At 43.6% G+C, this 26,232-nt stretch overlaps 1 protein-coding gene across 1 annotated transcript in view; it reads right to left on the bottom strand.

Annotated features, from left to right (window-relative positions):
* The window catches only part of LOC122799284 (cytosolic arginine sensor for mTORC1 subunit 1-like), a 467,271-nt gene that overhangs the window by 219,676 nt on the left and 221,363 nt on the right, over nt 1-26,232 (bottom strand). The window lies entirely within an intron of this gene.

Below are 26,232 nucleotides of genomic sequence, written 5' to 3'. Positions count from 1 at the left end.
AAAGCAATTAGAGACTCGGGACCTGTTTACTTCCTTTACTGACAAACTTAAGTCTGAAAAGGAATATTGGAGCTCTCTGTCTGAGACTGAACAAGAGTACAATGATATATAGAGCAAATGGCAGCAATCACCCAATATTAAGCTATGAAAAATGCAGAAGAGGGATCAAGTTGTCCCTTTGGCAGCTGGTGGCCAGATGACAAAGATGGACGTTCAGTGGTGTTCTCATCACATGAAAAGTAATACCTGCACGTGTGTGTGTGTGCGTGCATGATGACCTAGTAGAAGACCATCCTTGTATGGTCTTAAAACAGGGTTTCATGCTCTCTAACAGTATTCATTTTTCTCTTGGAAGCTCCCACACTGGGGAGGGGAAGGGTTATAAACCTCATTATTACACTCACAGGTTATATAAGCAAGTCATAGCCCTCTAAACCTGCTCTCTCACATCCCAGTAACCAGCACAATTCCTGCAAATCAAAACACAGTGATCATACCATACCTACACCGCTAATAAGCACAAGTTTCCCTATTAACAATGAACTCCAATATACAAAGATGTACAGATGGGTCATTCTGGATTCTATAACTGTTCTGAATCACATGCACGGTTACCCAGTTTTGAATCAAGTACTCTATCCACCTGGAAGAAAATAAGTGAAACACAAGTTTAAAAAGTTACAGTCCTAAAATGCAGGGCTCCCAAAAGAAGCCTGACTGCTGAGGTTGCACTGCAGATAATAATGGCAGAAGGTGTGCACCAATGACCATGTGGCCATCAGTGGTCATCATACAAATGTCCGTTACAGATTCATTCCTGAAGCACAAAAAAATATGTCAATTGTACACAGCATAGTGGCCCTTAACTGCAGACTGTCCAGTAGGCAGTGATTCACCTGATGGGAAAAGGCAGCTGGCAATCCACTTGGTACAGGTTTGCTTGTTGACTACCATTTACTTTCATCTCTGGAGAGAAAAGGGAAGTTGTGTACTTACCAAAATGCTAAAGCTGGAGGATAAAAATCCATCCTCAAACCTCTAGAATTTGCATCTGGAGGTTTAGGTCAGCTCAGCACCAAACATTCTCACAGATTCTAGCTCTTATTTATTTTATTTTACATTTGTTGACCGGGTTTGTCCGAATGGGCTACAAATGCCCATTTTCAGCGGAGGCCCGAGGAGAAAAGCTCCAACAGAAAACAGAAATTTTACATATTGAATATATATAGAAATACATTCATCAGTACCACAGATTACTGCACTACAGTGCCACACATTAATGCAATAATGTGTGGTACTGATGAGTGTACAGTGTCATACATTAAACTGCGGCAAGTGAAATACATAGAGAAATACATTCAACAGAGGGATACATTCATAATTACATATTATATACATAATAGTGCAATAGTTACATAGCTGAAATATTTTACCAATTATGTTTGCACAGTGATGTACCAAGAGAAGATAAAGTAGTAAGTTTGTTTATTGAAGGGAACGAAGAGAGAAGTAGAAGGCTATAGGGGAGTGTTTACATGGGATAATTACATTGGCAGGTCCATTTTTCATGAAGGTATGATTTTGTAGCGGTTTGGAATTGATTGGGATGTTCAAGGGATCTTGCTTCTAGTGGTAGGCTATTTCAGGCTTTGGAAGGGTTAAAGCTATAGACTAGATGACCTATTTTGGTCCTTAGTTTGTAGAGTTTTAGTAGGCCTTGTTCAGAACCGCGGAGTAATCTAGTGGGTAGGTAAATGACAGATTAGAGATGAGACAGCTAGACAGAAAGAGGGTTTGTAAAGAATGGAATGAATAATCTGAATCTGATTATACAGAAGCAGGTTAAGTAATTCTAGCCAATTTAGTTCTTTTAGAGAGAGACAGTGATGGTACTTAAGAATTTTGGGCATCAAATCTGGCAATCCTGTTATAAGTTGTTTCTAACTTGTTTGGTAGTACAGTGTTGAGGCTGGTGAGAATTTGGGAGCTATAAATTAAAGTGGGTAAGAGGTAGGCATTTGAAAGGGCTAGTTTTGCTGTTTGGTAAGATATTTTTTGTTTCTATAGAGGAGACCTAGCTTGAGATGTGTTCTTACAGTGCTTTACTTCTGCTTCTTGACAACTTCAGCCTTCTGTGTCTGCCGCCCAAGGAAACATTTTCCTACAGTTAAGGCCACTCACCAGTCTGGCAGAAGGAATTATTGAAGAGGACAAACAATCATCCAGATCTACTGTAGGATAAGTAAATACCTTTCATAACCAAGATGGCCCAGTCTACCCTCTTCAACCTTTAGGACAGAGCATGAAAAGTACAGTCGTGCACACTTACCATAAATGTAGATGTTCGAGTGTATTCACTGTTGCAGTCATTTACATTTGGGTTATCTGCTTGCAGGTAGCCTTCAGTCGGCCTGATTATCAAAGTCTTGGGTCCTGCATCGGTTGCTGTCTCATCTTCCATGACGTCAGGTAGCCAGGGATATAAAGCATGCAGCCAATGCCATTACATCAGTTTTTCTTGCCCCAGATGTCACATGCCCCCATAATGGGAAGCAATTATATACAAGGTTACACCTCCAACAAAAAGCAAATACACCAGAAAGCTTTAAGCATAGTAAACAAGAATAGAGGTACAGTAAATAGTAGTCAGGGGGCTGGAGGGAGGGTAACCAGGACTGCAACAGTGAATACACTCTAACATCTACATTTATGGTAGGTGTACACAACTGTACTATGTTCTTCATGTTTCACTGTTGCAGTCATTACATTTGGGTAGATTCCCAAAGCTAAGAAGGGAGGAGGCAATTAGAGAGCATTAGGACCAGCTATAAGGCCCTGCAAGACTGCAGTGGCAAAACCATCTCTGGATTTTGAAAAAATTAGTAAGTGGTAATGCTTGGTGAAGGTATGTACAGAACTCCAGGTAGCAGCTTCTAGGATGTCCCTGGTAGGGACACCTCTGAGAAAGGCTGTAGAGGTAGCTGTAGAGGTAGCTGCAGCCCCGGTGGAATGTGGTGTTATTCCCTGTGGGGTAAAGTTTTCCATGGTGCTTATAGCAGAAAAGAATGCAGTGGCCTATCCACTTAGCAATGGTTTGCTTTGAAATGGCCTTCCCCTCTGCCCCTGCAGCAAATGCAACCAGCAGCTGTTCAGATTTCCTGAGAGATTTAGTTCTGTCCAAGTAAAATCTAAGTTGTCTGTGCACGTCCAAGGAGTGCAGTATTCATTCCCCTTTGTTCTGTGGATTAGAAAAGATGGTTGGCAAATGAATGGGCTGATTAAGGGCCACACTGGATACCACCTTGGGCATAAAGGAAGGATTGGTCCCGAGGGACAGCCTGTCCACATGAAAGATGATGAAAGACTCCACTGCCATGAGGGCCTGTAATTCAGACACCCTTCTTGCTGAAGTGATGGCTAGAAGGAAGGCTGTTTTCCAAGTAAGGAATTTCAACTCAGCATTTGAAGCTGGCTCAAAGGGAGGTAGAGTGAGCTTTTCCAATACAAAGTTAAGGTCCCAGGCTGGAATAGGGGCTCTCCTGGGTGGTCTTAAGTTTTTGGCCCCTCTGAGGAATTGCTTCAGCAGTGGATGAGAGAAGAGGGGTGGTTCTGTATTATAAATGAGCTGAAATGGCAGAGGCATGAATTTTGATGGAAGAAAAGGAAAGGTCCTTGTGAAGCATCTCAGTTAAGTATTGAAGAATGTGCAGTAAATTGGGCACTGTTGTGCTCATCCCCTGAGTTTGGCTCCGGAAACAGAATCTTTTCCATTTTTCAGCATACATTTTCTAATACTAGGCCTCCTTGCCTCCAGAATGACATCCATCACTTGCTTACTGAGGGATGGTAACTGAGAGATCATGTAATTAGCCAGGCTGCAAGGTTCAGGGTTTGAAGCTATGGGTGCAGAATCTGGCCCTCCTGCTGTGACAGCAGGGCAGAGATCGGAGGCAGGTGCCATGGCTCCAGATGTGATACACTGCACAGGAGGGGGTAACAGTGCTGGCGTGGCCAGTCTGGTGCAATAAGTATTGCCCTTGGTTTGTCCGGTTTTATCTTTAGTAGCAATTTGGAGAGGAGAGGAGAGCCAGAGGGGGAAAAGGCGTAAACTGATAGGTTTTTCCAGGTGAAGGACAGGACAGCCACTTTCCAAGCTTGTCTGTGGGGAGTCTTTGTGCAGAATTTGCCCAGTTGGTAGTTCTGAGGGAAGGCAAACAGGTCCATCTCTGGGCTCCCCCATTTGTTTCTCAAAATGTTGAATATCTTTGGTTCCAGTTTCCACAAGTATGGGTCCATGAGATTTCTTCTTAGGTCGTCTGCCAGTGTATTTAGCTTGCCTGGCAGGAATTGAGCTTGTAAGTGCACTTGGTTGCTCAAGGCTGTGTTTCACAGAGCAATGGCTAGTCTGCAGAGGGGGTATGAGTGGGATCCCCCCTGCTTGTTTATGTACCACATAACAGTGGTGTTGTCTGTCTTTACCAATAATTGTCCTGGAAGAATGTGGTCCTTGAAAGCTGTCAGAGCAGTCTGTACAGCTAACATTTCTTTTTGATTGATATGCAGGTGCATTTGACTGGTTCCATTTGCCCTGAATGCACTACCCTGCCAAGTAAGCCCCCCATGCATATAGTCTGATGCATCTGTTGTCAGGGTTTGGGCGGCAGGGGGTAGAGTGAATGGCAGTCCCTTGTTGTGGTGGCAGGCCTCTGCCCACCAAATGAACTCTGTCTTTAAGCAAGGGATGATAGGAATCATTGACTCTAGGTCCTGAGAATGTTGACACCATAGGCTTTTTAGATACCACTGTAGTTTCCTTATACGCAGTCTTGCATATGGAATTAGTAGAATGCAAGAGGCCATGAACCCCAGGGCTTGCAGCATTTTCTTTGCAGATAGCTGGGTCTTTGTGGCCAGTAGTTTGAAGTAAGCTGTCAAATGAAAGTACAGTTTTGTACCTACCATAAATGTAGATGTCCGATGGGTATGCATCTGCAGTCCTTACATATGGGGTTGTCCTGCCTCAGGCAGCCCTTCGGTTGGCCGGATTCCAAAGTCTGGGTCCGGCATCAGCTGATGTCGCCCTTTTTCCCGACGTCAGAGCACCTGGGGTATAAAAGTGTCAGCCGACACCATCTTCCTCAGTTTTTCTTGCCCCAGATGCCAGGTGCCCTCTAAGTAAGGCTAAATTTGGAGAGATGAAAAAATTCCAAACATGCACAGCAATAAAAAACAAATACACCATAAAAGATAACCCCAGCTAGCTAAAATGAGGGATAGGTACCCAAAGAATACCACAGAGGGGTAGGAGGGAGGGAAAACCTGACTGCAGATGCATACCTATCGGACATCTACATTTATGGTAGGTACAAAACTGTACTATGTCCTTCAAGGATGCATCTGCAGTCCTTACATATGGGTAGAATACCATAGCCAAGCTGGGGGTGGTAGGACCTAAGAAAAGGATGGTGTAGCTAACATGCCCTGCAGGACTGCAGTAGCAAAGCCTGCTCTGGATCTGGAATATAAAAGCAAGTTGTAATGCTTGGAAAATGTATGCACAGAGCTCCATGTAGCAGCTTCTAAAATGTCCTTTGTAGCCACCCCTCTTAAGAAGGCTGTGGAGGTGGCTGTTGCTCTGGTGGAATGAGGCCTGATGTTAGCTGGCACAACTTTTCCATGAAAAGAGTAACAGAATCAAATGCAATTTCCTATCCATTTTGAAATTGTCTGTTTGGAAATTGCTTTTCCTTGTACACCAGCAGCATATGCTACAAAGAGTTGGTCAGTTTTTCTGTAAGTCTTAGTTCTGTCCAAGTAGTAGCGCAACTGTCTGTGAATGTCCAAGGTATGCAGAAGTTTCTCTCCTTTATTTTGTGGATTTGGAAAGAAGGTAGGCAGGTGAATAGCTTGGTTCAGTGAGACCCTGGATACCATCTTTGGCATGAATGAAGGATTGGTTCTCAAAGAGACTCTGTCCTGATGAAAAATGAGAAATGGCTGTACTGCCATGAGGGCCTGTAACTCAGATACTCTTCTTGCTGATGTTATGGCCAGAAGGAAGGCGGTCTTCCAAGACAGGAATTGTAGTTCTGAAGATGCTGCTGGTTCAAAGGGAGGAAGAGTTAATTTTTCCAACATGAAGTTAAGGTCCCATGTAGGCACTGGTGGTTTCCTTGGAAGGTTGATGTTTTTTACCCCTCTTAGAAACTGCCTTAGCAGAGGATGAGAAAATACAGGTGGATCAGTGTTGTACTCTGCTGAAATTGCTGAAGCATGAATCTTTATGGAAGAGTAAGAAAGGCCATTATGGAGCATTTCAGCCAAGTATTCCAGGATATGTGGAATGCTCATCACTGTCAGATCTTGACCCTTTGCGGTGTTCCAGGCACAAAATCTTTTCCATTTTGCTGAATATGCCTTTCTTGTGGAAGGCCGCCAAGCTTCCATGATGATATCCTTTACCCTCTTGGATAGTTTATCCTGGCGAGGAGTCAAGATATTTTCCAGGCTGTCAGCTGCAAGGTTTTTAGGCTGGAGTGCAGAGTTTTGTAATTGTGCTGTGTCAAAAGAAGTGGCCACTGTGATAGAGGACAAGGTTTCGTGCGTGACATGCTCCTTAACAGTGGGTACCAGTGTTGTCTTGGCCAGTCCGGAGCTATCAGAATAACTTTTGGTTGCTCTGTCCTGACCTTCAGTAAGACCTTGGTCATTAACGGTAGAGGTGGGAATGCATATACTGTATTCCAGCTGCAGGAGAGGGCGTCCACTTTCCATGCTTGAGGATGGTATGCCCTTGTGCAGAATTTCTTCAGTTGATGGTTGTGGTGGGAGGTAAAAAGATCTATGTCCGGCCTTCCCCATGATTGTGTTATCTGAAGAAAAATATCTGGGTGCAACATCTATTCGTGTGGATCCATGACGTTTCTGCTTAGGCTGTCCGCCAGTACATTGTCCTTTCCTGGTACGAACTGGGATTGCAGCTCTATATTGAGTTTTAGGGAAAGTTCCCACAGATTCATTGCCAGCCTGCAAAGAGGGTATGAACGGGTACCTCCTTGCTTGTTTATGTACCACATAACTGTGGTATTGTCTGTCCTTATTAGCAGGTGACCTTGGTGCAGGAAGTGTTCGAAGGCCTTGATTGAATGTATCACTGCCAGCATTTCCTTTTGGTTGATGTGCAGGTGCAATTCTTTTTGTGTCCATTGTCCTTGAATGCATCTGCCCTCCATGTGCGCTCCCCATCCATGGTCTGAGGCGTCCGTTGTAATGGTTTGGCTGATATGCGGCTTGCTGAAAGGCAGACCCATGTTTGACTGGCTTGCTTTTGCCCACCACAGGAATTCCTTTTGAAGGCATGGAATGAGGGGGATCAAAGCTTCTAGGCTCTGACTGTGCTGAGACCATAGACTCCTTAGGTACCATTGTAGTTTCCTCATATGCAGCCTTGCTTGTGGAATCAGAAGAATGCAAGATGCCATGAAACCCAGGGCCTGCAGGATTTTCCTTGCAGTCAGCTGGGTTTGTGTTGTCAGATTTCTGAAATAATCCGGTAATTGTTCTTGTTTTTATTTTGTGAGAAAAGCCATTTGGGTGTTTGTATCCAGTTTTGCACCCAGGAAAATTATTCGTTGGGATGGAACAAGTCTTGATTTCTGAATGTTGACTGTGTATCCCAAGGCCTGTAGTAGTCGGATGGCATAGTTCAAGTGTTTTACCAGTGTTTGCTGGCTGTCCGCTTGTATAAGGCAGTCGTCCAGGTATGGGTATATTTGAATCCCCTGAAGTCTGCAATGTGCAATTACTGATGCCAGGCATTTCGTGAATACTCTGGGCGCAGTAGATAAGTCAAAGGGCAATGCTGAGAATTGATAATGCTCTGAACCTGCAAGAAATCTGGTGTGTCTTCTGCAACTTTGTCTGATAGGGACATGCAGGTATGCCTCCTTGAGGTCTAGAGTTACCAGCCAGGACCCCTTGCCCAGCATGGGAAGGAGTTGCTGTAAGGTCAGCATTTTGAATTTTGGCACGATGAGATAAGTATTCAGTGCGGACAAGTCCAGAATAGGCCTCCATTGCTTTTCTTTTTTTGGAACAAGGAATAGTCTGGAATAAAATCCTTGGCCTTGTTCTGTGAGAGGAACCTTTTCTATTGCTTTCATTTGTAGTAGGTTGGAAATTTGTTTGAAAGCCTCTGCCCTTTGGTTTGGTGGCAAGTTTGGCATGCCTTGTCTTTTTGGTAATGTATAAAAATGGAATCTGTATCCTTTGTCTATTATTTGCAGTATCCATTTGTCCTTTGTAATACTGTGCCAATTTTCTGAGAATAAAGATAGCTTTCCGCCCAAAGATGCTTCCAATTGAGCCCTGGTTGGCGGGGTCAACGTCAAGTCATTGAGATGGTCCTTGTGTAGTAGTTGTAGGTCCTGCACTACCTCTCTGGTTAGGAGGCTGCCATTGACGTCCTCTGTAGGAGCCTCGAGCTTGCCCTCTACCTCTGTCTGTCTGGAAAGGACCAATTCTTAGAAGGCCAATTTCTGCTGAATCTTGGTGGTTGGACCTGGAGAAAATCTTTGACTGTTTGTACTGATTTAGCCTTTTCCTCAAATTTCTTTAAGACCTCTTGAGCCATGGAACCAAATAACTTTTGTTTTTCCAGCGGTGCTTTGCTTTAACATGATCTGGCAGTGTTTGTTCCTTCAGCCAAGCATGTCTACGTATGACTGCACCTGTCATTGCTGACCTACATGAAGCTTCCAATGCATCATAACCACACTGTAAGAAATGGTTGCTAACCTGCTGGGAGTTATGCATCAGATTCTGAAGCGCCTTGCGATCTTGGGGTTCAGGCGAGGTTAGTTTTTTATGCAATTCATCTAACAGATACTCTTGGTACTGTATCATATGGAATTGACAATTTAATGCTCTCATAGAAAGTGTGGAAGAAGTATACACTTTTTTACCCCATCTCTCTAAAGCCCTGGATTCCCTTTCAGAAGGAAGTGGATTCTTAGTAGTGGTGGTTGTAACCCCTTTAGGGCCCTCAGAAATAGTTTCTGGGTCAGCAGAGTGGCCCTTGTAAAGGAAAAGATGCGAGTCCGGGACCCTGTAGTACCTGTCGGGTTTGACAGGAGCCGGAGGAAGGGAGTCAGGGGAAATACTAGACTCAGAGTACACATAATCTATAACATTTAAAACAGGAGGAATAGCCAAAGGTCTATGCCGAGGTAAATGCAAAAAAGTCCTTAACCTCTTCCTGGAATCAGAGAATTCCTGGCCTTGCCATTTGAAATGCTCTCTCATGGAGTGAAGGGTCTCCCCAGAGGACAACTCTTCAGGGGGGAGGCCGAGGGAATAGATTCCTCTGCATCAGAATCCTCGTAGGCCGTAAAGGCCTCCTCCTGGTAGTCTGAATGGGCAGAGTCATCTGAGGCCTCATCAGAAGACTGGGGATCTGTCTGCTCAACCCTGGGCCTTTTGTCTGGAGGACGTTGAGAGCCCCTGTCCGGATGTGGCTGAGAGACCCTAATTAAGGAAATAAGGTCCTCAGCTAAACTTAAAATTTGTGAACCGGTAGTGGATCCCTGAGGAATAGCCTTGGGAGGGAGAGATTTTGGCTGTTTAGCAGCTTTAGCACGTGTAAAGGCCTTTATGGACATGGATACAGGAGGCCTGGCTGCCCCACATGCTGGAGTAGTTTTATCAACAGAAATGGTGTTGGATATTTCCTGAGCACCAGTTTCAGACGGAAATTCTATGACCGACTCAGTGGTGGCCTCCGGTACCGAAGTTACCGGTTGTGCGGTTTCGTCGGTCAGAAGCAGCAAAGATTCGGCTTCAGCAGAGACCGAGACACTCGCGGTAGGCCTAGGCGTGTTGTCGGCCGAAACCATGGACCGCGTGTGTCAGTCCTTATCCTTCCGTTTTTTGGGTAAATGAGCTGTCGGAAGCTCCGACGGCATGTTGTAACAGTAATTTTCCCCAAAATATTCCTCTGCAAACTCTGCCCGACACCTAAGAGTGCGTTTATTGAAGGAAGCACAGGCTGCACAGGCCGAGACGTCGTGGTCTGGGCCTAGGCAGGGTAAGCAGTAAGAGTGGAAATCCTTATGAGGTATTTGTTTCCCACAAATTAAACAATTACTAACTTTAACCGTTTGATCTGACATCGGCTGAGGCAAGAAAGAGTCCCCAATGGGGTACTTAGCTTTTTGAAGACTTCGGTAGCTGAAATCACAGGAGTTGGCCGACTGGCACTTGCGAACTGCTTCTGCTTCGGGCACCGTGCGACAAGAAAGACTGAGGAAGATGGCGTCGGCTGACGCTTTTATACCCCAGGCGCTCTGACGTCGGGAAAAAGGGCAGCATCAGCCGACGCCGGACCCAGACTTTGGAATCTGGCCGACCGAAGGGCTGCCTGAGGCAGGACAACCCCATATGTAAGGACTGCAGATGCATCCTTGAAGGACATCTTGTTTCTCTGGCGTGAGGTAAGCCATCTGGGAAGTTGCATTCAAGCTTACTCCCAGGAATACAATTTGTTGGCAGGGTACTAGATGTGATTTCTTTTCGTTTATGGTGTACCCCACAGAAGTTAGTAATTTCTTTACAAATGCCAGATGATTTAATAGTATGTCCTGGCTTTCTGCCTGAATTAGACAATCATCCAGGTATGGGTATATTTGAATATTTCTTTGCTGCAAAATGCAATGACTGGAGGTAGGCACATCGCGAATACCCTGGACGCAGTAGATAAGCCAAAGGGCAGTGCACAGAACTGATGGTGCATGTAGCCTGCTCTAAAGCGTAGGTATCTTCTGCAAGATTCCCTTATTGGAATGTGCAGGTAGGCTTCCTTTAAATCCAGTGTTGCCAACCAGGTATTTTTTTACAAGCATGGGAAGCAGCTGATTAAGAGTTAGCATTTTGAATTCTGCGATTACCAAAAAAGTGTTTAGGATAGACAGTTCCAGGATAAGATGCCATGAATTGTCTTTTCTGGGTACCAGGAAAAGTCTCGAGTAAAAACCTTGCCCCCATTCCTCTTCTGGGACAGGCTGAATAGCCGTGATGCTTGGAGAGAGAACCTGCTTTTGAGCCTCTGCCCACTGATTTGGGGGTAGGTCTGGCCAACCACTTGGGGTTGGTAAGGAGTTGAAGTGGAAATCTGTATCCTTGGGAAACTATATTTAAAACCCATTTGTCTTGGGTAATGAATTCCCAGTTTTTTGCATGCAGGGCGATCTTTCCAGTTGAGCAGGGCTTGGAAGGTTTAAAGTCAAGTCATTGTGACAGTTTACCATAGGGGGTGTTTTACTACTTCCAGCTTTGGAAGTGGGATCCTCCCACTGCTTCTGCCTGAGAGTACCTTGAGACTGAAGTCTGGGTGGTCTGCTGGTTCTGGGCTTCGACTGAGAAGGCCTGGAAGAGGCAGGAAAGGACCAATTCTTAGAAGGCCAGTGCCTACTAAATTTGGGAGGCTGTACTTGCAGGAAATCTAACAGTTTGCATAGATTTAGCTTTTTCCACCATCTTTTTAAGTATTACTTCTGCTTTGTTGCAGAACAGGCGGTCTTGGTTTAAGGGAGCATCCAGTAATTTAGCTTTAACATGATCTGGCAAAGATTGCTCCTTAAGCCAAGCATGCCTTCTAAGTACAGACCCAGTGTCAGCAGCCCTCCAAGATGCCTCTAATGAATCAAAACCACATTGCAAAGTATGTTTTCCAACTTGTTCAGCAGAATGCATTAAATCCTGTAATTTTTATTTTCAGCACAGTGAGGAATCAACATCATTTTCTGTTTAAGCAATCCAATAATATGTTGCTGATACTTTAACATATGAAACTGGCAGTTTAAAGCCCAATGGCCAAAGTTGCAGAAGTGTATACCTTCTTACCCCATCTGTCCAGGGCCCTGGAATCTCTATCAGAGGGGGTAGGGTTTTGGGAAGTAGCAGTTTAATGCCTTTGGATCCCTATGAAATGGTCTCCGGATCCGCAGTAGGATTCTTAAAGAGGAACATGTGAAAGTCAGGTACTCTGTAATACCAGTCTGGTTTTCTGGGAGCCGGAGGTAAAGTCTCAGTGGCCAGGCTAAATTTCAAGAAGGCATCATCTACAATGTCCAGTACAGGAAGGATAGCTAAAGGCCTGTGTTGAGGTAAGAGTAAGAATTCCCTAAGCCTCTTTTTGGAGTCAGAGTAATCCTAGCTTTCCCAATGGAAATGCTCCCTAAGAGCATGCAAAGTTTCACCAAAAGAGAACTCCTCTGGAGGGGAAGCAGAAGGAATGGAGTCCTCTGCATCAGAATTCTCAGAGGTAGATAAGGGCAACTCCTGGTCATTAGAGAAAACAAAAATTTCAGAATCCTGATCAGAAGAATCAGAAGGAAAATCAGTTCTAGGTCTCAGAGGGAGAGGGGTGGCTCCCCCGGATTAGAGTAATAAGGTCTTCAGCCATTCTTATTTGTTTTTTTAGGCACAGGGGCCTGACCATGCAGTCTGGGCATTGGTTTTCTAGGCGTGGATTGAGTTTTAGGCCTTGAAGAAGATGGCATCGGTTTAATATGCAAGTCAGTAGAGGCCTGAATACACCCCCTCAGAAGCCGGTGCCTGCACTGCGGCTTCGGACCCATCCAAGGTAGAGACATCCGCAGGTTCCACAGTCAAAGAAGCATCTCTCGGCATACCAGACTCTGAATGGGTCTCAGTAGAGGCCTGGGAATCTGAAATAGTAGCGGGTATCAGGGGCCACGAAAGCGCCTCACTGAGTACCGGCGAACTGGAGATTAGCTTAGGAGAAATGTCGTCGGCAGCTTTGGACCTATGCAGTCTGTCTCTGTCTTTATCTTTGTGTTTTTTTGGAATGTTGGTAGTCGGGTGGCTTACCGAAGCCATTTCTGGATAACTGAACAGAGTACCAAAATATTTACATGCGAAAATGAACAGACGACGAATAGTTTGAGGTTTAAATAAGCCACAAAACCGACAGCGAGGTAAGTCGTGGTCTGGGCCTATGTAAAGAATGCAGTACAAATTAATATCTTTATGAGGTATTTGCTTTCCACAAGAAATACAATTGTTAACTTTTACTGACATCGGTTTAGAGCAAGAAAAATGATCCCCAACAGGGTACTTAGCTTAGATGAAGACTTCGGATCTGAAACTCGAAAATGAAAATTTCAGGAGTCAGCCGACCAGCACTTGCGAACTGCTTCTGCTTCGGGCACCGCAAGGCAAGAAAGACTGATGTAATGGCATTGGCTGCATGCTTTACACCCCTGACTACCTGATGTCATGGAAGATGAGACAGCAACCGAAGCAGGATCCAAGACTTTGATAATCAGGCAGACCGAGGGCTACCTGCAAGCAGATAACCCAAATGTAATGACTGCAACAGTGAAAATTAAGAACAACCAAGGATTTAATTTACAAACATGAAGGGCTATGTAAGGTTTCCCACACAGATGACACCAGTGTAGAGGTTTCTCCAGAAGATGAAGCCCTAAAATAAGGGACTACCCTGCAGAGGCAAAGAGAGTCATAAGAAAAACTCTCGACCTGGTTGCTTTCTAACTGAAATGCACTGGGGAAGGGGAGGAAAGACAAGTGTCTTGGTCCACTTCTGGACTAATGCATCCCTGGGTGGCTGCCTCAGATGGGAGATGAGAGAAAAGTTAGTGTTACACTTGCAGTTGGTCAGAAATACAAACAGATCACAACAAGGCTAGCCCCCACTGGTAGAATATTCCCCAAACCACAGATAAGCTCAAGTATCACGAGTCACCAAAAGGCAGTGAATGAGCCTGTTCAGAAAAGTGGTTGTCTAAGGATGTGTGTCACTTTCCGAAAGTGGAATGACAACACTGCCTATATTCCCATAGTCTCCCTGTGGATAGAGTTCCTTCCTGTCTATGTCCCAAACCAAGGCATACTGTTCATAAAAACAAGGGCACTCTGTGGGCCAGTTTGCCCAAGAAGTAAGGAAAGTACTGCTCTCATCTCAAAACATATTTATATGCAACTTGTGCTCTTCTTATGATAATGCTTCTAGTACCATCCTGTCAAGACAACTTCATCCCCCAACCAAGAGTCAAGACATTGGTGTGAGGGTCACAGTAAATGTGGGGAGTTGAATGGAAGAGACGGGACTTGTGCATCCACCAATGCAGATAAGCTTTGTAAGCACTAGGCTCCTATTTTGGGATGAGAGAGAGTTTTGAAAGCTGATAACACTGGGATCAGAAAGTCCAGGCCCAACACTCTCCAGATAAGTGGGCTGGAATCAATGATAGCTTGGGAATACAAACCACAGTCTTCCGAATGGAAGCAGCTCTCTCAAGAGGTAAATTAAGTCCAGCTGTCTAAGTTGCAGCATATAAACACTGGACTTTTGCAAGTGCTTTAGTGTGACTTTGCAATGCTCATGGTTATACCTACAGACTGGAACATGAGCAGTAAGAAGTCGTGTGCTTTGACTACACTATCTAGTAATGGTGAAGGAAGGAACAGTCATACAAGCAGGAAAAGACTCTTCTCGACTGGAGCCTCAATTGAGCCATGGCTATGCATTTGGAGATGTCAGAAGGGTCCAAAACTGAAGTGACTGGTCCTACCCAGAAATATTAAAATCTCCTTGACTCCTTGCCTATTTCTATATGCAAGTAAACTTTGGGGCAGCAGAGTGGTGCAGTATCACTGTCCCTCACTGCAGTTATCATGCCCTGAAAGGCTTTGCAGTGGTGTCTGACACCAGGAAGGTCTCTCAATCGGAGTGTACCTGTGCAAAGCCTCTTCTCCTCAACTCCAGGCCAGGGTCAAGGGACTGCACCTGCTGGCACTCCAGAGTGGGACGAATCAAAAAAGGTGATATAATTCAGCTGGTGGTGAATTTTAGCAGCATAAACCACACTTCCAATGCTGAGGCATTAATTCCGTAACTGCCGGGGAGGCAATGAAGCTACACCAAGACGATGTACCACCGGACAGCAATACCACACCTCTGCAGTTCCCTGCCTACTCCAGCGCTGCAACCCCCTCTCTTAGCCCTGGCCTCTACCACAGCTCTGTGAGAGAATTTGCTCAGCACATCCCTCACCCTCAGGAGAGGCATAACTCTTCCTACCCACAGAACATTCAAGCTGACTGACCCTGCTAATTAAACTTGGGTTGCCTGGGAAATTGGCAGGGCTTTATCCTTCTAAGCCATTGGCATAGTTCTGCCATTTTCATGGGGTGGGATGCTGGGTAGCCAAAGGCTGAGAGAGACTTTAACACAGGTGAGGAATAATATTTTGTAGCCACTAGAAACAATTGCCCTTATCCATCCTTCCTGCACAATGGCCATCCACACATGAAGATAGAAGAACAAGTAACCTCTAACTGCCTCAGAGCTGGGTAGTCAATCAAGTCTTCAGTTGTTGTTCTGTGATGGTCTGGCAAATGAGGAATCCTAAGGCCAATTTTTTTAAACGGTGGGCAGTCATCCATTCTTGAAGGAGCCATGGCTATACTGGCCAGTGCCAGAGATGCACATTTAAACTACATCTGGACTGTTTGATTCCTAGAAAGGTTCCCTGTAGTGTCTGAAGACAAACCCCATACAGCACTGAAAGTCTTACTATCCCCCCCCTTATTTGGAGGTTCTCTAAATTGTGACCTATGGAGGCTAAAAAGCCACTGAATAAGGCATTCCGAAGGCACACCCTGAAATATATGGCAAAGTCAGTCAGGCACAACAGACTAATCCTGTCACCTACTACACTTGCTAACCCATCCATAGCACTGTATGCCAGTTGCATGCAAAGGCTGAAACTAAAATAGCAGAACTGGGACTTCACCTGTATTTTTAGTTCTGCTTCTTCCTCCAGCAACTATTCCAGCATTTTGTGGAATTCATCAGCAAGGTCCCCAGTGGAACAGCAACATATGCAGTAGATAGTAAACCATTTTTATAGCAAATGTTTACTACAAAAACACTCTTCCCATAGCAATCTACTGCCCTACATTTCTTACTGAGGGATAGAATGCAGCAGCCATTAAGGGAGATAGAGTTTATGATGGGCATCTTTACCAGGTAGTCACAGACCAAGAATGGACAAAATATGTGGACCAGGCTTCTTAGAATAGGAGCCACCACCATCTAGGTCTTTACAAGCTTCCTACAGAGCCAGGAATATCGTCTTGTCTGCCAGGAGCCACCATCCAGGACATCAAAGGAGACGGAAGGTCTCCTGAAGAACAATGTCCTTCCTTATCACTGTTGCAGTATTCATTACATGTGGGATTCTCCTGCTGAGGATAGCCCAACGCCCATCCAGCATACTAAAGCCTTAACATCCTCCCAGCACTGTATGTCATACATATTGCATCCCACACAGCCACAGAACATAAAAGGTAATGTACACACGCTCAATCTTGAGAACTTCTTTGCCAACAAACCTAATGTCATGGCTGAACATCGGTCTGAAAGTCTTCCACTGAGCTGGTTTCTACACAGCCATTTTTAGACAAGTGTCTTGCTGGGGTTCCTTCTTTTACTTCTTTGTGTGCTGAGAGTTCATGTCCTCCAGGAAAGGAAAATATCAGTGTAGGAGGCAGATTCCTACAAAGATCATCATGAGAAGTATCTGTTCTACTTAGGTGCTACATACAACCATACCCAGTGTACCATTTGTCAGGCTTTTGTTTAGAAAACTCTTCACAGCTGTCTTCTTGGTCTATTTACACTGAAAACCAATCTCTCAAACGTCTGACTCAGGGCATCGTGGACGAATCTGCTCGCCCTGATGTACAGCCCTCTCTCAAAAAGAAGACTAAAATCTTAGTCTGACTACTGCTGTCTAGCCTCTCCATGTCAATCTTGATGTGGATGAAGACCCCAAAGAAAGTGTGAAATTGACACAGATTTCCTCCACAGCGACCCTGTTGGAGGCCAGCATGGAACCAATTTCTCGTATGTCATCTGAGGTCATGCAAACATCTGCCAGAGACATTGAGAGGGAACCATGGTTGATCATTTCTGAACAGCCTATCGGAATTCCCCAGATTCTGGTTAGAGAGGATGTTCTTGATACCCTCATTGAGTCTAGGCACAGCTCTGAGCCACCTAGGTTGGTCAAAGCTGACATCCCTTTTAAAAAGATCACAATGACTAAACTTATTCCTCCCCTTGCTAAAGATCCTCAGAAAGAATGGCAGGATTTAGCCTGGGTTTGTTCCATGCCCTGATGGCCTTGAAGCCCCTTCAGGGATTATCTGTCCCTGCTTCTTCTTGGTCTTCTACTCCAGCAGAAAAGACTAGGGAATCTGATTCTTCGGAAGGGGACTTGGATTCAGGAGCTGAATCCTTGGCTCATTCCTCACAAATCACCTCACCCCTAACTATGGGTTAGAAAAAGAGGACTCAAAAAGTCCAGTCTCTCCCTTTGAGGAGTTATCCTTTGGAGATAAAATGCTGCATCATGGGAAGCATAGTAAGGAGGATTGCTCCCAGGTCTCGGGCATTCAAAAGTGGTATGATGAGCCATTACAAATGGAATCTCCTAAACCTGCTCTTGCCCTGTTTTGGATGCCTCATTGGGTAGGTTTTCAGCTGCTGCTTTGGCTCCTGATTTCCAACCCCCAGCCCCCAAGAAGCCTGACTGATTTTATAAGGTGTCTGGAGCCTATAAGTATTCTTTACATGTGTCCTGCAAAATCTGCTATGGTTTCTATTTCTGCCGAGAAGCCATCCAAGCTTTTATTCATTTTCAAACCTCTCCCTTCTGATAGTTAGTCAGGCTACGAAGAAGTTGGGAAAAAGGTTTATACTTCCGCTACTCTGGCCTTCGGGGCCATAAATTATCCGAACCATTTGACCAGAAATGTTCTGTTCCTTTAGTCTTGACTTGGGGGGGGGGGGGGGGGAGCTAGGTGTCAGACTTTCCTGATTCTGAAACCAAGATTGCTGCCTTGTCTTGTTCAGCTCCACTTCACAGGTAGCACGTCGCTATCAAATGTAGTTGTGATGCAGCTGATGCATCTTCTAGAGCTCCTGCTTCAGGTTCAGTTATGAGGAGGTGCTCTTGGTTTCACTTCCAGTCCTTGCCTGATGATATTAAGGCCAAGCTCCTAGATGCTCCTTTAGACAACAAATATCTTTTTGTTACTGCTGCTGACCTATTTAAGACTCTACAAGACAAAGATACAGTTATGCAGGACCTTAAACCTTTGTTTCTCCTATCTCCAAATTTCAGAGAAACTATCTTTCTAAGTCTCCCCTTTGCTCACAGGCAACCTGGTCAGCCTTCTAAAGGGAAAAGGGTTCCTAAATGCATGTTTTCTGATAAATCCATCCAGACTTCCAAGACTCTAAAGCCCCCTTTTCAGGATGAATCTGCCTCCCTCTTACATACCCCCCCGTCAGGTTCCCCTGCTACAAAAGGCTTTCCCTGTCTAGCAACAGATTACTTCAGACTCTTGGGTACTTCACATTATCTGTCACAGTTACTTTATGGTATGGAAATCAGTGTTCCCTCCCTTACTCAGGTCTTCCTCAAACCTTCTCCATATCAACTTCCTCACAATTCTGTGGCCTTGCAGATTTATTGGATCAGGGAACCATCCAACCCATTCCAGAATTCCAATGAGGAACAGTGTTTTATTCCAGGAGTCATGGAGACCTATCCTAGACCTCTCAATTCTTAATACCTTTCTAAAGATTCTTTCCTTCAGGACGCTTTCCTTTCAGTTTCCTCTTTTGCTTCCCCAAGCATTTCTGGTCTCCCTAGACAGTAAAATTGTGTACATCTTATAACAGTAGATGTCCTACTCTTAATCGTTGCAGTATTCATAACCTAATGGATCAAGACAGCCCAAAGTCCGGCCAGTATGGCAAAGAATTTAGTAGTTATAGGCATATGTCACACACATGCTCCCTGCACAAGCTGCAGGGCATAAAGATGACATATGGACATGCACACTCAGAACTGGAAAAGACCCGGGAGGAACAGAATGTTCTTAAGGACGAGGAAAATGTGCATCTAGAAGGAGAAAAAAGGAGAAGAGCCCCCCCCCCCAGCCAGGAGGAGCCCTCCATAAACTCACACAGGATAGCATTGGCAAAGCCAAGAACCTCTAACTTGTAATCCTTTGTGAAAGTATGAACAGAGGACCTAGTGGCAGCCTCAAGGATGAAATTGGTATCCAGACCCTGGAAAAAAGCACCAGAGAAGGCAGCAGCACCGACAGAATGAACCTTTGCTGATGAGGAAAGACATTTACCATGAAAATAAAAAATAAATAAAATGTCCTTGGAAGTCCAGAAAGAGATGGTTTGCTTAGAAACAGTCAAACCCCAAAAAAGTACAGTTGTGTACACTTACCATAAATGTAGATGTTAGAGTGTATTCATTGTTGCAGTCATTACATTTGGGTAATCTGCTGGCAGGTTGCCCTCAGTCAGCCTGATTAACAAAGTCTTGGATCCTGCGTCGGTTGCTGTCCCTTCTTCCATGACGTCGGGTCGTCAGGGGATATAAAACATGCAGCCAACGCCATTACATCAGTTTTTCTTGCCCCAGATTGTCAGGTGCCCCCCAAATGGGGAGCAAAATATATATATATATATATATATATATGCAATTAAAAACACAAAAATATACCTCCAAACAAAAGCAAATATACCAAAAAGGTTTTTAAGCACAGTAAAAGTAAGTAGAGGTATAGAAAGAGAAAAACAGGGTTCTGGAGGGAGGGTTACCAGGACTGCAACAGTGACATCTACATTTATAGTAAGTGTACACAATTGTACTATGTTCTTCGTGTTTCACTGTTGCAGTCATTACATTTGGGTAGATTCCCAAAGCTATGGTTGGGAGGATGGATTTATACAGCATTAGGACCAGCTATAAGGCCCTGCAAAACAGCAGTGTCAAAGCCAGCTCTGGATTTAGAGAAAATTGATAAGTGATAATGCTTGGTGAAAGTATGAACTGAACTCCGGGTAGCAGCTTCGAGAATATCCCTAGTAGGAACACCTCTGAGAAAGGCTGTAGAAGTAGATACAGCCCTGGTGGAATGAGATCTAATCCACTAGGGAAGAGGTTTTCCATGGTGCTTACAGCAGAAATGAATGCAATGGTTTATCCATTTAGAAATGGTTAGTTTTGAAATGGCCTTCGCCTCTGCCCCTGCAGCAAATGCTACCAGCAGTTGTTCATATTTTCTTCGAGATTTAGTCCTGTCCAAGTAGAATCTAAGTTGTCTTGTGTACATCCAATGAATGCAGAATCCACTCCCCCTTGTTCTGTGGATTGGGAAAGAAAGTTGGCAAATGAATGGACTGATTAAGAGCCACAATGGATACCACCTTGGGCATGAAGGCTGGATTTGTCCTGAGAGACACCCTGTCCGCATAAAAGATGATGAAAGGCTCCACTGCCATAAGGGCCTGTAATTCAGATATCCTTCTAGCTTAAGTGATTGCCAAAAGGAAGGCTGCTTTCCAGGAAAGAAATAGTCTGCGGTAGCAGCTGGCTCGACAGGCGGTAGAGAGCGTTTCTCGAATACAAAGTTAAGGTCCCAGGCAGGGGTTGGAGCCTTCCTGGGTGGTTTCAAGTTTTTGGCCCCTCTGAGATACTGTTTTAGCAGAGGATGAGTGAAGAGGGGGGGGTTCTGTGTTGTAATGAGCTGAAATGGCTGAGGCATGGACTTTTATGGAAGAAAAAGACAGGCCCTTGTGAAGCATCTCAGTTAGGTATTGCAAAATCTGAGGTAAATTGGGTGCTGCTGTGCTCATCCCTTGAGATTGATTCCAGGCACAGAATCCTTTCCATTTGTCAGCATAATATTTTCTAGTACTAGGTCTTCTCACCTCCAAAATGACATCCAGCACAGGTTTGCTGAGGGGGTGCTAAGGGGGAATTTAAATGATTAGCCAAGCTGCAAGATTCAATGTTTGGAGCTGAGGATGCAGAATTTGGTTCTCCTGCTGAGACAGTAAGGAAGGTGTCTGAGGCAGGTGCCATGGAGAAATTTGTGAGACACTGCGCAGGAGTGGGTACCAGTGTTGGCGAGGCCAGTCTGGAGCAATCAAAATCATGTTTTTTTGTCCCGTTTGACTTTTAATAGAACTTTGGAGAGCAGAGGGGGAAAGGCATAGACTGAGAGGTTTACCCACTGGAAGGATGGGGCATCCACTTGCCCATCCCTGCTGTGAGGTTTCCTGGTGCAGAATTTGCTGAGCTGGTGATTGCAGAGAAATCCGCCTCTGGGGTCCCCCATTTCTGAATCAGAAGGCTGAAGGTGCTGGGCTCTAATTGCCACTCGTGTGGGTCTAGGAGATTTCTGCTCAAGTCTGCCAGTGAGTTTTGTTTGCCTGGCAGGAATTGAGCTTCCATATGGACCTGCATGTCCAAGGCAGTGTTCCACAGGGCCATGGCTATCCTGCAGAGGGGATTCCCCCCTGCTTGTTGATGGGTCCTGGTGAGAGTAGGGATCTGAAAGTTTTTAAAGTGTGCTGAACAGCTAGCATCTCTTTTTGGCTGATGTGCAGATGAATATGACTTGGGCTCCAGTATCCCTGAATGCACTTGTCGTCCACGTGTGCCCCCCAAGCATAGTCTGATGCATCTGTGGTTAGGGTCTGGGTGGCGTGGGGTTGAGTAAAGGGCAGTCCCTTGTTGTGGTTGCATGCTGCTGTCCACCAAAGAAATGCTGTCCTTTGACAAGGTATGATAGGAATGACAGTTTCCAGGTCCAGAGAATGTTGGCACCAAAGACTTAAGTACCACTGAAGTTTCCTCATATGCAGTCTGGCATATGGAACTAGTATGATACACGAGGCCATGAACCCTAGGGCCTGCAGGATTTTCCTTGCAGATAGCTGGGTTCTGGTGGCCATTTGAGTTAAGTAGTCTTTCAGATAGGCTTGTTTTTCTGGAGTAAGGAATGCCATCTAGGATGCTGTGTCCAAGCTAGCTCCAAGGAAAACAATCTTTTGACTGGGGACTAATTTTGATTTCTTTTCATTGATGGTGAACACCAGGGAAGTTAGGTTTTTACAAATGTCAGGTGCTGCAACAGCATTTCCTGTCTGCCTGAATCAGGCAGTCGTCCAAGTATGGGTAAATTTGAAATTGTTTCTGTCTGCAGTAGGCAATAACTGGTGCCAGACATTTTGTGAATACTCTGGGAGCAGTGGATAAGCCAAAGGGAAGAAGTGCAGAAAACTGATAATGCATAGATCTTGCCCAGAAGCATAGATATTTTCTGCAAGAGTCCCTGATAGGGATGTACAGATAGTCCTCTTTTAAGTCTAGGGTGGCTAACCAGGCATCTTTGGCCAGCATAGGAAGAAGCTGCTGCAGGGTGAGCAATTTGAATTTTGGTACCACCAGGAAGGTGTTTAGAATGGAAAGCTCTAGGATTGGGCACCAAGTGCCCACTTTTCTGGGTACCGGGAAAAGTCTGTAATAGAACCCTTGACCTATCCGTTCTGCAGGAACAGGTTGAATTGCACTTAGAGAAAGCAGGGTTTGAACTTGGTTTTGTGCCTTTGCCCACTGGTTTGGAGGAAGGTCTGGGAACTCTTTTGGGGTTGGCAGTGAGTGCAAGTAAAGTTTATACCCCTGGGATACAATGTTGAGGACCCATTGGTCTTTGGTGATGGAAGTCCAGTTTTTTGTATGATGGGTAAGTTTTCCTTCTAGGGGCACAAGCAGTTGGTCAGAGGTAGGGAGTGGAGTTGAGAAGTCATTGTGAATTCTTTCCGTAAGGGTGTGGCTTAGCACTCCCTGTTTTTGAAGTGGAGGCACTCCACTGCTTAGATCTCTGCATACCCTGAGACTGTAGTCTGGGGGGTCTAGTTTGAGACTGCCTTGAGGGGGCTGGAAAGGACCAATGTTTTGAGGGGCAATGCCTACTGAATTTAGGCGGCTCTACTTGCAAGAAGTCTTTAACTGTCTGCATAGATTTAGCTTTTTCTTCCATCTTTTTAAGAACCTCTTCTACTTTGGTGCCAAACAAACTGTCCTTGTTCAAAGGAGCATCTAGTAATTCTGATTTGACATGGTCTGGCAAGGTCTGCTCTTTAAGCCAAGCATGCCTTCTCAATATAGAACCAGTGACTGCTGCCCTGCAAGATGCTTCTAGGGTGTCAGAGCCACATCGCAAAGCATGCTTGCTAACTTGGCTTGCAGAATGCATAAGCTCTTGTAATTCTTTATTTTCTGCACAGTCTGCAAAGGTAGTTATTTTTTGCTTAACAAGTTCCACAATATGTTGTTGGTACTTCAGCATGTGAAACTGGCAATTCCAAGCCCTAATGGAGAGAGTTGCAGAGGTGTATACTTTCTTACCCCATCTGTCTAAAGCTCTTAAATCCCTGTCCGAAGGGGTGGGATTCTTAGCTGTAGTTGCTTTGATACCTTTAGGCCCCCTGGGAGATTACCTCTGGGTCAGCAGTAAGATTTTTGAAAAGGAATTTGTGAGAGTCAGGAACTCTGTAGTACATGTCTGGTTTCCTAGGAGCAGGGGGTAAGGTATCAGGAGTTAAACTGGATTCCATAAAAGACATCATCCACAACATCCAGGACTGGGGGTATTGCTAAAGGTCAAGTAAAAGTTGTCTGCACGTACAGCAAGTGCAGGGCCAAACCAAATCAAGAACAGGTGAACAAGCGGCCAGCACCAAGGTGTAAAAAGCACAACAAAATAAATAATTATTTATCTGATAGTCCCAAACTGGTTTTGGCAAACATGCCTTCCTCAGTGGGAAATATAGCACAAAATACAAAGAAATCATGCCATTTTTATAAAACAGTCCCACCAATGAACATTCAGCCTCACAAATGACGTAATTTCCCCCAGTAAATACAGACATTAGCCCCAAAGAATCTCAAAACTAATATTCCATACTATATCCTTATAAAATAAAACTTACAAAATATAATAAATTACATAGATTTGTAAATGTCATATATATTATAAGTGATCATTGAGCCCTGGTGAAAAAAGACCCCCAACCTAATAATTCAATGTTTCTCTTTTCTATTTAGGATCGAATGCCAACCCTGCCTATTGCTCCTATTACCCTGAATCCTATCTATAATCATAAAATAGAATTGTGCAGTACAGTGGGTAGTGCAGTGTCTGTATAATGCATTCGTCAATCGCTTATTGCTTATATTACTCTGATATACGAAAACACAAGGGATGTGACGTCTGGCCTATATAAAAAGCCGAACAAGAACAAGTCGCTAAATATATTACCTGGTCTGTTTCACAGTTCCTCAAAAATCTGTTATTAAAAACCTGACTCGTGTTCTTACTAGTGAATTGCTTGGACTTAAATATATATTGACACAAAGAATAATGGCCACAAGGAAAAGTGCCCAGCAATTTGTCCACAGTGATGGTCATTTGATGATTAACTGCACCTCCTGTACTAATGCGTTTGGGATCACATTTTTCTCATTTCAATGTCTTTCCTCTCCTATATGAAAACCGACAATTGGGACCAAGGGTATGATGCAATTCATCATTAGACATGAATATATTCCAATGTTTAGAAATTACCCTCTGAATCACATTTATGTTGCCAACATATGTAGTCACAAATCTAATATTATCAGACTCAACCCTCTGTGTTTTGTCTTTATAATCCAATAGTTGCATCCTGTTCAAATCTGAGGCTCAGTTGCTGGCAGCTATAATAGCATATTTATAACCCTTAACTCTAAATCTATTGATAAGATCTTGTTGGGAGGTAACATAATTCTCTAGTGTGGAACAAATTCTTTTTATACGTAAGAATGGGGACTTCGGGATGTTGCACACGGTGTGGCTAGGATGCATACTGGTGGCAAAGAGCAAATTATTATACAGGGGATACTTGCGAAACATCCGAGTTCTAAGAGTGTCATCACAATTTCTTTTTTTTTTTTAAAGCAAGTTTATTATTTTTAACATACAAAATAAATATTATAACAATCTTATACAAGCAGTTAATATATAAACAGTTATAACATTTGATAAAACAACCAAAGTATTTACAAAGACATCCATTGCAAATCAAATCAATTAAGCTGTGACATCTTACTAATGGAACTAAGACTGTTTTAACAAATTTTGTAAAGTATCCCATATATTATAGTAAGACGTTTTTCTAATGGTTCTTGACTTTATTGTCATTAGTTCCATATGACACACTTCAATCATAACATTTTTAAATTCATTAAATGAAGGAGTATCTGAAATCCAATTTCTGGTTATTATTTTTCTAGCCACTGCTAGAATAGACCATAATAAGGGAAGTTTAACTTTAACACATTTAGGAACGGGGGTGTTAAATAATATAAGTGATTTAGAGACTTTGAAATTATCTGTGAAAAGAGCCTGCAAAAAATCATTGATTAACATCCAATATTCCTTCGATTTTATACAGTCATAAAACATATGTGCCCAATCAGCATTTATTTCTACATTACATCTCTTACATATGTTGTCTTTATTGTTTATGCTATTCATCATTAAGGGTGTATAAAAAGATCTATGTAAAAATTTCCAGGTAAAAAGTCTCCAATTAATAGAAGAAGTAGTTTTATAAGAAGATTCCAATATATATTGTTTATCTTGTTGTTTTGGTGATTCACCATTAATGGAAATAAAATAATTCCAATAAGTATCTGAACTGTAATGAGTTTCTTCTCTAATAATTTTATGTATGTGTGAGAGCTTACCTTTATCAGAAACCCTATGTTGTAAATTTAATATCAAGTAGTCAATCAGAATTGGGACAGATTCTTTAACTGTTAACGACATTAAATCAAGTTTATTAATAAGATGTTGTCTAAAAGTCTGAATCTCTAACCAACATGTTTCTCTCAAATCAAATTCTTGCTTTAAGAAGTCTAAATCTTTGCTTTATTGTCAGACAGCAACTGATACCAATACTTTAAATCATTCTCTGTGACTAGAAGAATTCTTTCAGAGGTGGATGATAAAAGAATACCTTGTGTATACATTATAGGAAATAAGATAAAATTCCATTCCTTATACTTAGGATGCATAAATATAAAATTACGATATCTAATAATAATATTTAATGGGTAACTAGCTATATATTTTGGTGTAATAGATGAGGTAACAAAACTCTTTTAGTAACCATAACATGGGATTGTTTACAATAGTATTTTTGTGTATTAATGATATTTTCGTGAAGTGAATGCTAATGAGTGTCATCACAATTTC

The sequence above is a fragment of the Protopterus annectens genome, chromosome 4.part0, assembly GCF_019279795.1.
Source record: "Protopterus annectens isolate FY-2018-M chromosome 4.part0, PAN1.0, whole genome shotgun sequence".
NCBI lineage: Eukaryota > Metazoa > Chordata > Ceratodontiformes > Protopteridae > Protopterus > Protopterus annectens.
This window is presented reverse-complemented; position numbering and strand designations above follow the sequence as displayed.